Here is a 16,537-nt window from a genome sequence, read left to right on the forward strand (position 1 = left end):
CAGCTCAAGCCACAGCCAATCACAGTAGAAAGCACGCCCCTAGGGACACACACAGCCCCTCCCTCCCAAATAAAGTTAACCCCTTCACTACCAGTGTATTTTTACAGTAACAGTGCATATGTATAGCACTGATTACTGTAGAAATGTCACTGGTAACCCCAAAAGTGTCAAAAATGTCAGTCAAGGGTCCGATCTGTCCGCCCCAATGTCACAGTACCGCAAAAAAAAAAAATCACAGATCGCCGCCATTACGCGTTAAAAAAAAAAAACAACAAAAATGACAGAAATCTTTCCCTTTGTTAGTAAACGCGATAACTTTTGCGCAAACCAATAAAAATACGCTTTTTGCGATTTTTTTTACCAAACATAGGTAGCATAAAACAAATTGGCCGAAAATGTTAAAAAATTTTGATTTTTACATTTTTTTTGGGGGGGGGAATTTCATATAAAAAAAATGTGAAAAATATTATTTTTTCAAAATTGACGCTCTTTTTTTGTTTATAGCGCGTGATCAAAAAATCGCACAGGTGATCAAATACCACCAAAAGAAAGCTCTGTTTGTGGGAAAAAAAGGACGCCAAATTCGTTTAGGTGCAGCGTCGCACGACCGCGCAATTGTCCGTTAAAGTCACGCAGTGCCGAATCGCAAAATACCCCCTGGTCGTTTAGCAGCCAAATTCTCCGGGGCTTAAGTGGTTAATGATGATTAGAAACTGCGAGTATGGATAAAGTCGGTGTGGTGTGCCGGAACCGACGTAGGGGGTAGGCCTGTAAATAAAAGAGGGCCCCCCGAGGGATGGAGTATCAATAAAAAAGGGGTGAAGGTGGGTGGGGTGATGGCGTGTGATGCGGCAGGCAGGGAGGGGAGGAGCAGCGTCTTAAAGGCACGCTAGCTCCTCCCACAAATACAGGCCTGCGGCCTAACACTTGTGGTCGGTTAATTAATGATGATTAGAAACTGCGAGTATGGATAAAGTCGGTGTGGTGTGCCGGAACCGACGTAGGGGGTAGGCCTGTAAATAAAGAGGGCAAAAATTGAAGCAGTAAACACACTTATTCATGACACAACTTATGATACAAGATTCTTGAAGGCTAACCTTACCTCTTTCCCCGGGTGTGGGGTGTATGCATGGAAAATAGCTGATTCCCACCGCCCTATTTCTTAATTATGTGCCCTGGCGTATTGGCACTAGAAGCAGCTGAAGCCGCCCCTGTTCTGAACGAATGTCCGAAATGCGATGAGGGGTCCCAGCCTACTTCAATGCACAATGAGCAAAAGTAAAATATAAATTAAGCAGTGGTTAGGGGACTACCTGACAGGGAGAATAGCGGAGAGCGGCTGGGAGTGTCCTGAGCTGGTAGATGTTCCGGATTCCAATTGGGCACCAGTTATCCTCGGTCGGGTAGAAGGGGATGCCAACAGATGGTATATCTGCCCGGCCTTTGAACGTCGGAGTGAAAGGACAGTGGTCCTCTATCTACCTAAAACCTCTTTGAGGAGGCATGATTGCCTATCTGACTGGGTTGCAAAGGTGAAATTTTTGGGACTAAGGAACCCATAGAGGCTAAATAAATGGAGGTTGATGACTAGGTTTGTATGAGGTTCGAATGGTGATGTGTCCAGTACGCCAGAAAGGTCCGGAATTTCCCATCTATGGGCAAACGTAGTCTCGTGATGATCTACCTTGCAAAACCTTCAATACATCCTTCACCGGGCAAGCCCTGAGGAAAGGAGAAAGGCTTGGAGCAGATGACAAGGCGTCGATTGTATGCCTGACAAAGTAAAGTTGAACGTGTTATATGAAGACGGAGCTGAAAGGTAGCAAAAACAGCGAATGCGACCATGGTCTAATTGAACGACCGTGTAAGACGAATTCTACTGAGAACCTTGGAAGATGGTCATGGCTCTGTCGTAAGCCCTCCTGGTGTTCGCAGACAAGGCTACCCGAGACAATTGACACTGTGAGCCAAATCCAGGCTAGCCCAGGATCAACTTGACGAACTTGGGGAACTTGTGATGTGTTCGCAGAAGAGGAAGAACTGAAAGGTGGCCACCAACCAGGTCAGCCAGCGAACTAGCCTCATGATCAAAGAAGATGAACGGCCCTAACTGATTACATTGCAGGCTGCCTAGTTAACACTGTAAAGGCCCGTACACACGTACAGATCATCGTCATACAAACGTCGGCGGACGAAAGATCTGCCGATTGTACACGTGTTAGTATGGTGCCTCCGACAGCTGTCTGCGCACAATCCGCGGACAAGAGTCTTTCTTGCAAACATGAAAATTTTTGTCTGCGGACACCAGAACGGACGATTGTTCGCCTGTCAGTACAGAAATCAGCCGACAGACCGCAGATTTGCAAGACTGGGCATGCTCAGAAAATAAAAAACACAGGGAAAGTTAACCATTACATGACATCACTTCTGCAGTCAGCTGAAGTCTGCGGACAAAATTCTTGTGCTGTCCTTGTGCTGTCTTTGCACTTTTCAACAGACACCGACATCCCGGGGAGAAAAGACGAACGTTTGTATGACGACGATCCGTACGTGTGTACGGGGCTTTACACTTAACAGCCATACCTGTCCAGGATTTTCCCCATGCGAAGCCGCTGTCACTATTAGGTAAATTCCTAATAAGGCCGAAGTCTCGCGAGAGGCAGGTAAGCCAAGAGACTCTTCCGGCCAACAAAACACCTAACCAAGAGTTTATATGTTGCTGCAAACCCGGTACCCGCGGCTGCATCCGTCCAGACTCTGGGGATTGGCCGGATCACGGTGGGATGAACATGGAGACCCCATACCATAGTACCAGGAATTCCATCCACATGGCCAGGTCCGCCCTAGCCGGGGAATCTGAATGACCAAAGTTCATCTGAAAGGCCCGGTAATAAGCCCAACGGCCTAGAAATAAATGACCTACCTTGGGGAATAATGCGCATTGCGAAGTTCAAGAACCTACCAGAATGTAGATCCTTACGAGTAAAAGTTCCATCTATAGGAACTTGACTACGTCCTTGCGAAAACGCCCGAACTTGACCACGGGGAGACTAGACTACGTGGTGTTGGAACTAGTGTGATGCCTAAGAGGACTGGCCCAGTGGTGGGTTCAGTAGTCTTGTCTAGTGACAGGGGGACGCCTAAGGTAGTAACAGTGCTACAGTGCCTTTGGCTGACAGGGTTGCAGTCGCTATGTACGACCACGTGATGTAACATCGTGGGGCACCTCGAGAAAAAGAGGAGGAACCAGCAGAGAGTCTCAGCAAATGTGTCGAATCTACCCAAGCTACTCTAGGCCCCAAACGTTAGACTAACAGCAAAGTAACATTCTTCTGCCCTTGACACCATGAGCATGCCATAAGGAGGGACGAATGGGTAACAATTCGAAGGCGTAGGAGTAATCGGACTAACTGAGCCATGCGGCCCTACCTGCCTTTAAGATTGCTTGAATGGCATTAACCACGGTGATATAGTAAAGAGAGAATTGGTAGATGGAATGAGGGCAAATTCAGGCTCGGGTAGTGGACGAACGAAGAGCAGACAGATTAATGACAAGATGTTTATTGGAATATGCGCTGGTGGCTATCCCAATTGAGTTTGTGCGCCAGGGGGCTTAAAAGGCACATGGATTTGGCATGGGCCCGAAAGCATATGGAACAGACATGCAGTAGTCTGCAGGCGCTAAAATTACAGGCGCCTCCATTAAGGTTATTGCATAATTGAGCCAAATAAATGACGGGACGACCAAGCTTGTCCCTTAGGCTACGATGATCAGGCTTACTAGCTCCCCCATGAGGAACCAGGAAAGGAGGGATCGGCCTCCGAGGGGCACAGGTTGGCAGTATGAGAGGTGGAAGAGCAGACTGCCCAAGACGGGGGCACTAAGCCTGAAAAATAACTGAAAAAATAGTTCCGAGCCCAAGAGGCTCCAGTGAGAACGGACGTTAAACTGGGCCAGGGCTGCCACTGCTTGCTGATACAGACTTGTGGAAGTCGTAGAACAAGAAAACCCCCGTACTTGAGGCCCAAGTCAACCACTACGAGAAGGTAAAACCCTAATACCTTCCGGCATTGCAGACGTGCGGAGCACGCAACATCCCTGTGGATGCCAAAGGCTAGGACAAAACCTGGTATGGAAAGCTTGTTGAGTCTTGGGTCACTGGCCTTCGTCACGATGGCCAAATCCCCGTAATTGTACACCCAGTTTCCTACAATGTCTTGGGAGGCAACTGGTAAGGAAACCAGATACATGTCCTTCCCCTCTAAGATGTCCTTGCGGAGGGCTGGGGGGACCATGTGTGCTGGGGTAAAGACTGGGGAAGTAGAAGGGGAGGAAAAGGCGAGGCTGGGGGCCTACTCTGTCAGCTGTTAGGAGCGAGAGCCTGTAACGGCTTAGAGGGAGGTGAGACCATGTGGGATGGCCAGCGTTTCCAGTTTGGACAGCCTGTCACTGTTTGATTGTAGTGATCACGAGATGGTGACTAGCGTCCCTTGTATTTCCGTCCTAGCCCCCGAGAGCTGGTACCCAGTCCAGGATCCCCAGGATGTGCCGAGAGCCGTTCGCAGAATTCAGCCTTCTTGCCGTAGCTGAAAAAAGGGGGGGTGCCCCTGTGGGGCAAAACAGACGAAATCCTGGGGATGGTCCAGGGTCTTAAAAGGGGCCTGGCGTGGACGGTTCTTGGAATTCCCTGGGGGAACCAGTTCTCACCGGGGTGGTAGGCCTAGTGGGTGTGCCTGGGGGAGACGACCCTTCACCTACGTTGACAGTTTGAGACATGCTGAAAAGAGAAAATAACACACAAAAGGAAAACTTGGTTAAACAAATACCGTTGAGCTAAAACAGAACTGGCGGGCTAACTAGTGCCGAGGCGAAAGCTGACTACCCCGTGACAGGTGAGGCCCTGCTGGTTGCCGAGCGGCAGGTGAGAGGCTCTATCTATGATTTGGGCGTGGGGCACGAGCCACTAGCGTGGTGGCGGGGGGTTGGCCTCTCGGTGACGGTAAAAGATTAAAACGTGTGGCCGTGACAGGTGAGGCCTTAAACTATGACCCCAAGAGAGGGGTGGATGCGAGGCACTAACTAAGATTTGGCCCGAGGGCGAAAATCTCTGTGTTGAGATTGGGGAGTTGGCCTCGCGGGACCAGCTACCAGGGAGACTAAGGCCAGCGCCTAGCCCTAAATAGCCAGTTCTCTAACCCTATACGGGGGCTTGATGAAGGGGTAGTGCAACATACCAACGAAGAAGTAGTAGTAGTAGTACACATGGTAGTAGCATAAGTAGTGTAGTAGTATAAATAGCGGTAATACATGCGGTAGCGATAGTATTAGTAGTCATGTAGTGTAGCAGTGTATAGCCGTAGCACAGGCGGTAGTAACAGCGTTAGTGGTGATGAAAATAGTGTATAGCAGTAATATGGTAGAAATAGTATCAGCAGTGATGTAGCGTGGCCGTAGCGTCCACAGTAGTGACATGCGTGACGGCATGTATGGCAATAGTACACGTAAGGTAATGGCAAGGTAAGGCAGCGCATCCGTAGGTGTAAGGCAGTAACGCGTGCGGTAGTAATTGATAATGTAGAAGTATATACCGCCATGGTGCACACAGCAACGGCATAGCAGTGTATCCGTACGCAGTTAGTTGTGGTATAACAGTATAGCTGTGTAGTTGTAACCAGTAGAACAAAGAAATAGGAGAGTAGCGGCACGTATAGCAATGTCCAAGAGGTAACAGCAGTAACAGTAGTGTAACAGTAACATTGCGGCAGTACCCAAAGTAAAATAGTATTTTAGAGTAGTATGCATAGTAACCACAGAATTTAGTAGCAATACCTATAGTAACAATAGTTTTAGAGTAGCAATACTCAAAGCAAGTAGTATTAGCAGAGTAGCAGAACCCCTAGTAACAACAGTATTAAAGTAGCAGTACCCATAGTAACAATAGTATAAGAGTATCAACCCATAGCAAAAGTATTAGCAGTAGCAGTACCCCTGGTCACAATAGCATTAGAGTAGTACCCATGGTAACAAAGCAGTGTCCATAGGCAGGGCAACAGTACAAAGAGTAAATGACAGCATAGAAGTACAGCTAGTAACAGTGGTAAAGACAGAAAGTGTAGTAAGAAGCAGGGCCGTGGCCTGGTGCAGGCAAGGCAGAAACAAGACCCCCCAGAAACCCTCGTATGAAGCATGCCGTGGCCTGGTGCAGGCAAGGCAGAAACAAGACCCCCCAGAAACCCTCGTATGAAGCATGCCATGGCCTGGTGCAGGCAAGGCAGAAATCATGCCCCCGCAGGAAACCCCCCCCCTCAGTGGTACCTGCCGCCCGGCGGCCGGATGGATGGACGGGCCGCCTGAGCGGAGGATGATATTGCAGGAGGCTGGACGCAAGCTGGAGTCAGGCCGGAGGGAAACGGCGGCGGTGGTGGAGGTGGCGGCGGTGGCAGCGGAGCCGGCGGTGTCAGCGGAGTCGGCGGGGGCTGCTGCACATCCTGCGGTGCCTGGAGGACCGGAAGTTCGGCTGTCCGGTGACGGCGTGTGACGTGGCAGGCAGGGAGGGGAGGATCAGCGTCTTAAAGGCAAGCTAGCTCCTCCCACAAATACAAGCCTGCGGCCTAACACGTGTCAAAATAACATAAAAAAGCAAAATAAATAAAAAAAATAAAAAATCAAGCCCCCCTGTGCTTGCGCGCAAAGGCGCACGCAAGTGTTGGTCTAGTGTCATATGTAAACCGCAATTGCAGCATGCATGTGAGGTATCGCCGTGAATGCCAGGTCAAGGGCAGTAATTCTTGCAGTAGACCTCCTCTGTAAGTCCAAAGTGGTAACCTGTAAAGACTTTTAAAAATGTACGTAGTTTGTTGCCGCTGCACGGACGTGCGCAATTTTAAAGCATGTCATGTTTGGTATCTATGTACTCTGCATAAGATCATCTTTTAAATTTTACCAAACAATTAGCAATTATATAGTGTATTTGTGCATTACATTTTAAAATTATATTTTTTTCGCTGCGTTTGGAAAATCTGTGCGCAAATAATGTGAGACAAAAAAATTTGCAACATCCACCATTTCGTCCGGTAGGGCCTCTGCTTTAAAAAAAAAAAAAATATATATATTATATATATATATAATGTTTGGGGGGTTCAAAGTAATTTTCTAGCAAAAAAAAAAATATATTTTTTCATGTAAACAAAAAGTCACAGAAAAGGCTTGGTTTTCAAGTGGTTAGAATTGAGATTGAGCATAAAATGCCAGGACAGCTCAAACACCCCGCAAATGATCCCTTTTTGGAAAGTAGACACCCAAAGCTTTTTCCGGGAGGCATATTGAATCCATGGAGTATTTTATATTTTGCCCTAAGTTTTCGGGGAGGTGACAATTTGTTTTTGTTTTGTTTTTTTACACAAAGTTGTCATTTAATGATATATTGCTCACGCATGCCATGGGTATATGTGAAACGACACCCCAAAATACATTCTGCTGCTTCTTCTGAGTATGGAGATACCCCATGTGTGAGACTTTTTGGGAGCCTAGCTGTGTACGGGACCCCGAAAACCAATCACCGCCTTCAGGTTTTCTAATGGCGTAAATTGCTTATTTTACTTCTTCACTACCTGTCACCGTTTCAGAGGCCCTGAAATTACCCCATTTTGCAAAGTAGACACTCCAAGCTATTTGCTGAGAGGCATGGTGAGTTCATGGAATATTTTATATTTTGCCACAAGTTTCGGGAATATTATTATTTTTTATTTATTTTTTTTACACAAAAGTTGTCACTAAATCATATATTGCCTCTCAGCAAATAGCTGTCTACTTTCCAAAATGGGGTCATTTGGGGCGGGGTGGGGGGGCTTTGTGCTATCTTGACATTTCAGGGCCTCCGAAACCTCGATAGGTAGTGAGAAAGTACTCAGGAGAAGCAACAGAATATATTTTGGGGTGTAATTAAACATATACCCATGGCATGAGCAATATATCATTTCAATGACAACTTTGTGTAAAAAAAAATATATATATATTTTAGTCATTTTTAAAACACCTGTGATAAAAAAATTAAATATTCAATGAGCTCAACATGCCTCTCCGGACATTCCTTAGGATGTCTACTTTGCAAAAAGGGGTCATTTGGGGGGGGGGGGGGGTTGTATTGCCCTGCCATTTTAGCACTTCATGAAATGAGATAGGCAGACAGACAGAAAGGAAAAGCTGCATAAATTCCAGTATTTACACCATAGTTTGTAGACGCTATAACTTTTGCGCAAACCAATAAAAATACTTTTATTGAGATTCTGTCAAAGACATGTAGCAAAATATATTTTGGCCAAAATATATGACAAAAATTGAGTATATTGGATATTGGATATTTTTTAAAAGACAAAGTAGAAAATGTAATTTTTTCTCAAAATTTTCGCACTTTTTTTATTATAATCGCAAAAAAATTTAAAGCGCAGAGGTGATCAAATACCACCAAAAGAAAGCTCTGTTTGTGGGAAAAAAAGGACGTAAATTTCGTTTGGGTACAACATTGCATGACTGCGCAATTGTCAGTTAAAATCACGCAGTGCCAAGTTGAAAAAAGTGGCCTGGTCATTGAGCAGCAAAATCCTCCGGTCTGAAAGTGGTTAAAGTGTTTTTTCCCCCCCAAAAATGCATTTGAAAGACTGCTGCGCAAATATAGTGTGACATAAAATATTGCAATTATCGCCATTTTATTCTCTAGGGTCTTTGCTAAAATATATATCTTCTAGATTGCAAGCTCTAACTAGCAGGGCCCTCTGATTCCTCCTGTATTGAATTGTATTGTAACTGTATTATCTTCACCTCACAATGTAAAGCGCTATGCAAACTGTTGGCTCTATATAAATCCTGTATAATAATAATTATTATATATATGATTCGGGGTTCTAAGTAATTTACTAGCAAAAAATACTGGATTTTGACCTATAAGCAACAAGTCAGGAAAAGGTTTTGTCTTTTAGGCTCCATGTACACGGGACGTTGTAAATGACCGTTTAGGAGCAGTTGGGCATTTTTTTTCAGAAGCCCCTGAACCCACCTGCATGTTATCTTATGTGTCCAGGTACACAGGGTCGTTTACAGTCATTTGCAGGCAGTTGAGTTCAGGGACGTTTTTTGGAACGCAATTATTTGTGTTCGAACGTGTGTTTCCCGGCGTCAGCCACGTTATACGTTTTTTTTTCTTCTATTCAAAATCAATGGTTCCCTATGGGAGCCCATTGATTTGAATGGAAGTCGCACCGCAAGTCGGATCAGGATGATCCGACTTGCGGTGCGACTTGCACTGTGAGAATCTTGAGGGGGAACTCGATGCCAAAAATGGGAAAAAAAAACTGCGTGGGGGTCCCCCCCCAGGTTCCAAACCAGGCCCTTCGGGTCTGGTATGGAATTTGAGGGTAGCCCCACGCCGTTTTTTACCAGACCCTTATCCAAGCACGCAGCCCAGTAGGGCAGGAAGGGGGAGGGGACGAGCGAGCAGCCCCACCCCCCCTGGACCATACCAGGCCACATGCCCTCAACATGGGGGCTCTGCACCCCCCACCTCAAAGCACCTTGCCCCCATGTTGATGGGGACAAGGGCCTCATCCCCACAATCCTGGCCGGTGATTGTAGGGGTCTGCGGGCAGGGGGCTCATCGGAATCTGGAAGCCCCCTAGATCCCGGACCCCCTCCCTATGTGAATGGGTATGGGGTACACTGTACCCCTACCCATTCACCCCAGAAAAGGCAGTGTATGGAAATAACGACATGAGACGTTTTGGAAAGTAAAAATCTTCATCCGGACTTCTCCGCTCTGGTCTTCTCCCTCTACGCTGTTCTTGTTTTCTCCTCTCCGCTCTTCTTGTCTTCTGCTCTTTTGCTGTCCGCTCTTCTGCTGTCCAATCTTCTGTTCTTTTGCCCTCGGCTCTTCTTCTTCCTCCGGTCCTCCTCAGACGATGTCTCCGGTGATTATGCTGGTCTCCAGTCTCTGCAGCTTGTTATATAGCCATTGTGGGCGTGGTCGTCAGGTGACATCATCAGGAGTACCCCGCCCCCTCATGTCACAGATGACGTCATCTGTGGGGATCACCTGATGACGTCACACGTAGATTGGCGAAACCGGTCGGGTCAGCGCATTAAGCCCACGTCACTTCCGGTTCCTTGGAATGCAGCCGGAACGCAAACCGGCATGCGAGGCTGCATATGTTTTTCCTTGTACAACCTGATGTAAGTGGCTCCAAATTCTTCTATTAAACTGTTATTACATACTACACCATGGAGTTGTTTCTCTTTATATGATCGGGCTGATTGTGGTCTGAGGAGAGGCATTGGAGGAAATTTACCAATCGGATCGAGTGGAGAGATCCATACACAAGCTGGGGCCGGTATTCCATCCATACTGGGATTCTGCACACAGCATACCACTTACCAATGCTAGACCCCAAGGGGCCATCTGGTGTGTGAAACATCTGGTGGTGGATTTCCCTTTCCTCCTTTTCCATCTCTGCCTAAGAAAGCACTCCTTGATAGGACACTGGGCACTTTAAAGCACCAAATTGTTTTGCACCAGGACAGTAATCGGTAACCTGGATCCTCCAGGGACCATACTCCCGAAGCAGAGAACCTGCCGAGGACTCCACCCCACCCAGACAGACTTGCATCTGTGGTGACAATTGTCCAGTAAAAAGTGGAGGAAGGATTCCAGAACAAGACTTCCTGGTCAGCTGGATCTGTAAATCCAGAGAGTCTGGATTCTAGTCCCATTTGAGAAGGATAGGTGTCTGGGGAAACCCCAAGAGGGATTGAGCGCAAGGGACCGTCTTGAAAGATGACACCAGCAGCCCCAGAACTCGCATGCAGGCCCGAATGGACGACTATATGCGGGACAGCAACAGCCGAACCACCGTCTGAAGTTCCAAGAGGTTCTTCCCCTGAGAAAGAAACACCCTGACTGAGGATGAGTCCAAGGTCTGGCCCAGACAGTCCAGTCCCATGGAAGGGACCAGGGATGATTTCAGAAGAGTCAGAACCCACCTGAACTCCTCCAGAGTTCTCATGGTGGCTTCCAACTCCATTGTCCGCACCGTAGGGGACACAAAATGGAGAACTAGATCGCCCAGGAAACCAGGACCGATACGCCCCGCTGCCACAATAGTGCAGGACCGGAGCCAACATCTTTGTGAAGACCTTAGTAACAGCAGCAAGACCAAGGGGTAATGCCACAAACCGATTGAAATCCTTCCCCAAGGCAAAAAAACAGAGAACCCGTAGGTGTCCCAAACATAATGGGATGTGAAGGTAGGCAGCTACATGTCTATGGAGGCCAGGAATCCCGCTGATGTAAGGAAGCCACCATTGTGCGAACCAATACCAACTTGAATTTTTGACTCGCACGGAACCATCAAAAAGGGACAGTAGGTCCAGCTGGTTGAACCAGAGCCTGAACTGCCCCTCTTGCGGTCCAGTTGCAAGAGCGAGTTTCGATCCATTTTTTTTCTCCGGTAAGATTTTTCCCTTCCAATGTACTGCTGTCCCAAGCGATCCGGGGACAGCCGTACATTGGAAGGGAAAAATCTTACCAGAGAAAAAAAATGGATCGAAACTCGCTCTTACAACTGGACCGCATGACATCCTGAATCCAGCTGCCTGGGATCCGGGCCAGCCGCAGGTCCGAGAATTGGCAAGGACACCCCCCACCCCCTAGATGGATGAGGGTGCACCTTCAGACCGAGTAAGCTTTGTCCGCAGATACAGAAAAACACATATCTCTTGTTCGCCAGACCAGGGTCGTTTGGAACCACCCAAGGAAGTCTTGAAGGACTTCACCACATAGACTGTCCCCGAGGGATGATAAACTGTTTGTGAGCCAAAAGGGAGGAACCCCCTCTACGACGCAGGCCCTTACCCTTGTTAGCCTGTGGAAGAAAAGCATTCTTGCTCCCGTGAGACCCTTATATTAAGTCATCCAGGGCAGCGCCAGACAGGCGATCCCCCTAAAAAGGGAGATCCATTAAGGCCTTCTTAGAAGTGTGATCCGCAGACCAACACTCTGGACAAGTATACGCTGGACAATCCCTGCCAAAACCGATAGGTGACCCATACAAAGGAGCCTCGTCCAGCGCAGCATCTCAAACGAAGTGCAGCCCCTGCACCAGCTGGTCCAACAGCTCCCCAGGACAAGAGGGACAGGACAGAAGAAAACCCAGGAGTGGGAGGGTCCAACCATCCCAGGGAGAGGGCCCAAATTCACCCCAAAATCTGCCAGGGAAGGGGGGGGGGGGACGTTTACTCACCATACTGGGAACACAGGTGGGCGCCATCTCATGACAGGACCCCACGCAACCGAACTGGGGGGGCTGTCGGCCAAATAGGAACACTGCGACATAAGCCCAGACCCTGCAGTATGCGTCCTGGTGAGATGTTTAACTCGCAGGGCCAGTCCCGTCCAGTGGGACTATGTCGTGGCCGACCCAGCGCGGAGCTAAGGCCTGCACACGCTCGCTGGCCAGACTAGGGTGACCACTGGATATAGGGATCCAGCCTGTCGCCCAGCCCGGCATAATTGCTTGAAGATTTCACAGGAAAAAAAGTTCCGGAGAAAAAGGCTAGCTAAAAATATTCTACATAAAAAAATACTTTTTATGCCAGGACCAAAGATCCCAGCAAGGAACTAGGTCCTTACTCCTGACTAGGCAGATTAAAACTGACATCCTATGACAGAAGAGAGAGGGAGTACCCTTCGGGACTGCCCATAGGCGTAGCCAGAACTTTTTTCTGTCTAGTGTCCTACTCCTGTAGGGGGCAGTATAACCCTACTGATATTAATCAGAGAGAACTGCGTCCGTCAATGAACGATAGAGAAAACTGAATTTTTGTAAAATCTTACCTGTAAAATTCCTTTCTCTGAGTCCTCCGACAGTCGCCGCCCCCTCTAAGTCATCACTGTTGGGTATTGTCATCTGCTCCGCAGGAGTAGCTAGGCATATAGACTTAGTTAAAAACAAAAGGCATTTGCATGTATACACCCCTGGGGGCTGTCCCATCTGGTCAATACCCCCCTGCAGTGTCCACTCCCAACTCAGTTTGGTAGCATAGCAGTAAGAAACAAGAACCCCATATAGAGGGGCGGGGGCAGCGACTGTCGGAGGACTCAGAGAAAGGAATTTTACAGGTAAGATTTTACAAAAATTTAGTTTTCCCTTACGTCCTCCGACAGTCGCCACTGTTGGGATGTCCCAAAGCAGTATAGACATGAGGGGTGGGAGACGCAACCGTATAAGAGGCAACGCAGTACCCATATCAGAGAAAGGAACCTTACATGCACTGTAAGTGAACCCACTGGGCAACAGAAAAAACAATGCTCAACAGGAGCAACTGCCCAGGAAAGCAAATACCAACAGCCAGGGACCCATAAAAAAACAAGGGTCCTCCATGGCACTGCCGCACTGAGAACTTTGCGGCCAAAGGAAGCATCAGCCGATGCCAGAACGTCTACTTTGTAGAATTTCGAGAAAGTGTGCACCGACGACCAAGTCGCAGCCTTGCACACCTGGGCCACCGAGGCCCTATGCCAACAAGCCCAGGACGTACTCACAGATCTAGTAGAGTGCGCCTTAACAGGGAAGGGTGGAACCCGTTCCTTCAAAGCATAAGCCTGCTCAATGGTCTGTCTGATCCATTTGGCAATAGTTGCTGCGGACGCAGCCATGCCCTTCCGAGATCCCTCAGGAAGAACAAAGAGGGAATCCGTTTTACGAAAGGATTCTGTAGACGACAGGTAGACCCTGATCGCCTGGACAACATCTAAAGAATGCAAAGCAATCTCCTTCGGATGCTTAGGCTTCGTGCAAAGCGAAGGCAGAACAATTTCCTCATTAAGGTGAAATTCAGTGACCACCTTGGGAAGAAAGGACGGAAGTGTTCTCAACACCACCTTATCCTTATGGATTACCAAGTAAGGGGAGCGGCAAGACAACGCCGCCAGCTCCGATACTCTGCGAGCCGAAGTGATCGCCACCGAAAAGGCGACCTTCTTTGACAGCAGAGGCAAAGAGATCTCCCTGATATTTTCAAAGGGAGCACGCTGTAACACGGACAGAACCAAGTTCAAGTCCCATGGAGGTAAAGGCTCCTTTCTGGGAGGAACCAAGTGTCGCACACCTTGAATGAAGGTGCGGACCAAGGAATTAGACACCACAGGGCGTTGGAAAAGGATAGCCAGGGCAGACACCTGACCCTTTATCGTGGCCAGCGCCAAACGCTGATCCACGCCAGACTGGAGGAAAGCCAACACTCTTGACACCGAGTACGAGCGAGGGGAAAACCCCCTGGACTCACACCAGGCGAAATAAGCTTTCCAGGTACGGTAATAGATTTTACCAGAAGAGGATTTCCTAGCCTTGATCAGCGTAGGGGTAACCTCAGGGGAGAGACCCTTGTCCCTCAGGACCTGGGTCTCAGCAGCCAGGCCGTTAAAGCCAGCGACTGTAAAGCAGGATGGAAGATCAGTCCTTGAGACAGAAGATCTTCCCGCATGGGCAGTCGCCACTGCCAGGTGAACAACGTCGGCGTACCAGGACCGGCGAGGCCAGTCCGGCGCGACCAGAATCACCAGGTGCGGCTCCGAAGCTAGCCTGCAGAGAAACCTGGACAGCAACTGAATTGGAGGAAAGGCATACATCAGATGATACTGATGCCAAGGGGCCACCAACGCATCCGAGGCGTCCGCCAACGGATCACGCGTTCTTGCCACGAACCTTCCCACCTTTCGATTTAGCCGAGATGCGAACAGAAATACATCATTCGGGGATCCCCACTTCGCACACAGCATTTGGAAGACCTCCGGGTGTAAGGACCATTCCCCCTAGTCCAGGGTCTGGCGACTCAGTCTGCTTGCCAATTCTCTACACCCGGAATGTGAACCGCTGAGATTGCCGGGACATGAAGCTCGGCCCAAGACAGAATGTCCGTCACCTCCCGGGCCGCCCGAGCACTCCTGGTGCCCCCTTGGTGGTTGATGTAAGCCACCGCGGTAGCATTGTCCGTCTGTACCCGGACAGGACGACCCTGTAGACGGTCCGACCACTGGAGGAGGCAGAGCTTGATCGCTCGCAATTCCAGGACGTTGATCAGAAGGGAGGACTCCTCTGACCAAGTGCCCTGGGCAGATAGGGTGCCCAGGACCCCACCCCAGCCTAACAGGCTGGCATCCGTGGTGATCACCGTCCAAACCAACGGACGGAAAGACTTGCCCTCCGTCACCGACGGGGACTGGAGCCACCACAGCAGAGCCAATTTTGTCTGATGACTCAAGGAGACATGCAGATCCAGGGACCGAGCCAGTCCGTCCCATTTCGCCAGGATCTCCGCTTGGAGAGCCCGTGTGTGGAACTGAGCAAAAGGTATCGCCTCGAAGGTCGACACCATCAACCCCAGGACCCGCATACAGGTCCTGAGTGACGATGCTGGCACATCCATGAGGGACCCGATCTCGTCCCGCAATGTTCGGAGCTTGTCCTCCGGCAAGAACACCTTCGCCTGAGCAGAGTCCAGAATCATCCCCAGGTAGGGAAGACGAACCGAAGGGGACAGCGATGATTTCTGAATGTTGATGGTCCATCCGAACTCCTGAAGCGTTCGGACCGTGATGGACAGATCGCGCACCAGGTCCTGACTGACACTTGATCTTATGAGGAGATCGTCTAGATACCCCAAGACCGCAATGCCCTGAGCCCTCAGTAGGCCCAGAACCGGCGCCAGTACCTTGGTAAAGACCCTGGGAGCCAAAGCGAGACCGAAAGGTAACGCCACAAACTGGTAACGGTCTTCCGCGACAGCAAACCGATGGTACCGCTGATGACCCTCAAAGATGGGGACATGCAGGTACGCATCCTTGAGGTCTATCGAAGCCAGGAACTCCCCTGGGCTCAGAGAAGCCACCACCGATCGGAGAGACTCCATACGGAATTTTCGAACTCGCACAAAGCGGTTCAGAGCTTTCAGGTCCAGGATAGGACGCACTTTGCCCTCCTTTCTGGGCACAGTGAACAGATTGGAATAAAAGCCCCGAAACCTGTCCCGGTGAGGCACCGGGACGACCACTCCCTGAGCAAGGAGGTCCTGAACCGCACGGTGCAAGTCCTGCAGACGACCCGGAGGCAAATGAAAATTCGAGGGGAAGAATCTGTCCGCTGGCCGGGAAAGAAACTCGATCTTGTATCCCGACCGAACGATTTCCTGAACCCACCTGTCCGAAATCCGGAGCAGCCAAGGTTGGAGGAAACCGCGCAAACGTCCCCCCACCCCAGAAACGGGTGAGGGCGTGCCTTCAGGCAGAAGTGGACTGGCCCGTCGAAGCGGTATTGCCTGACTTCTGCTTACCCGCCCAGGGCTTCTTCTGTCCGCCCTGGGACTTGAAGGGCTTGCCCTTGGATTGGTTCCGAAAGGCACTAAAGGAACCCTGACTGGATCTAGGCGCAGAACTCCGCTTGCCCCGGAAGGACTTGTGCTTCGGGTTCTGGGGCAGCATAGTGCTCTTGCCCC

This window comes from Pelophylax lessonae (genome assembly GCF_965119305.1).
Source record: "Pelophylax lessonae genome assembly, chromosome: 2".
NCBI lineage: Eukaryota > Metazoa > Chordata > Amphibia > Anura > Ranidae > Pelophylax > Pelophylax lessonae.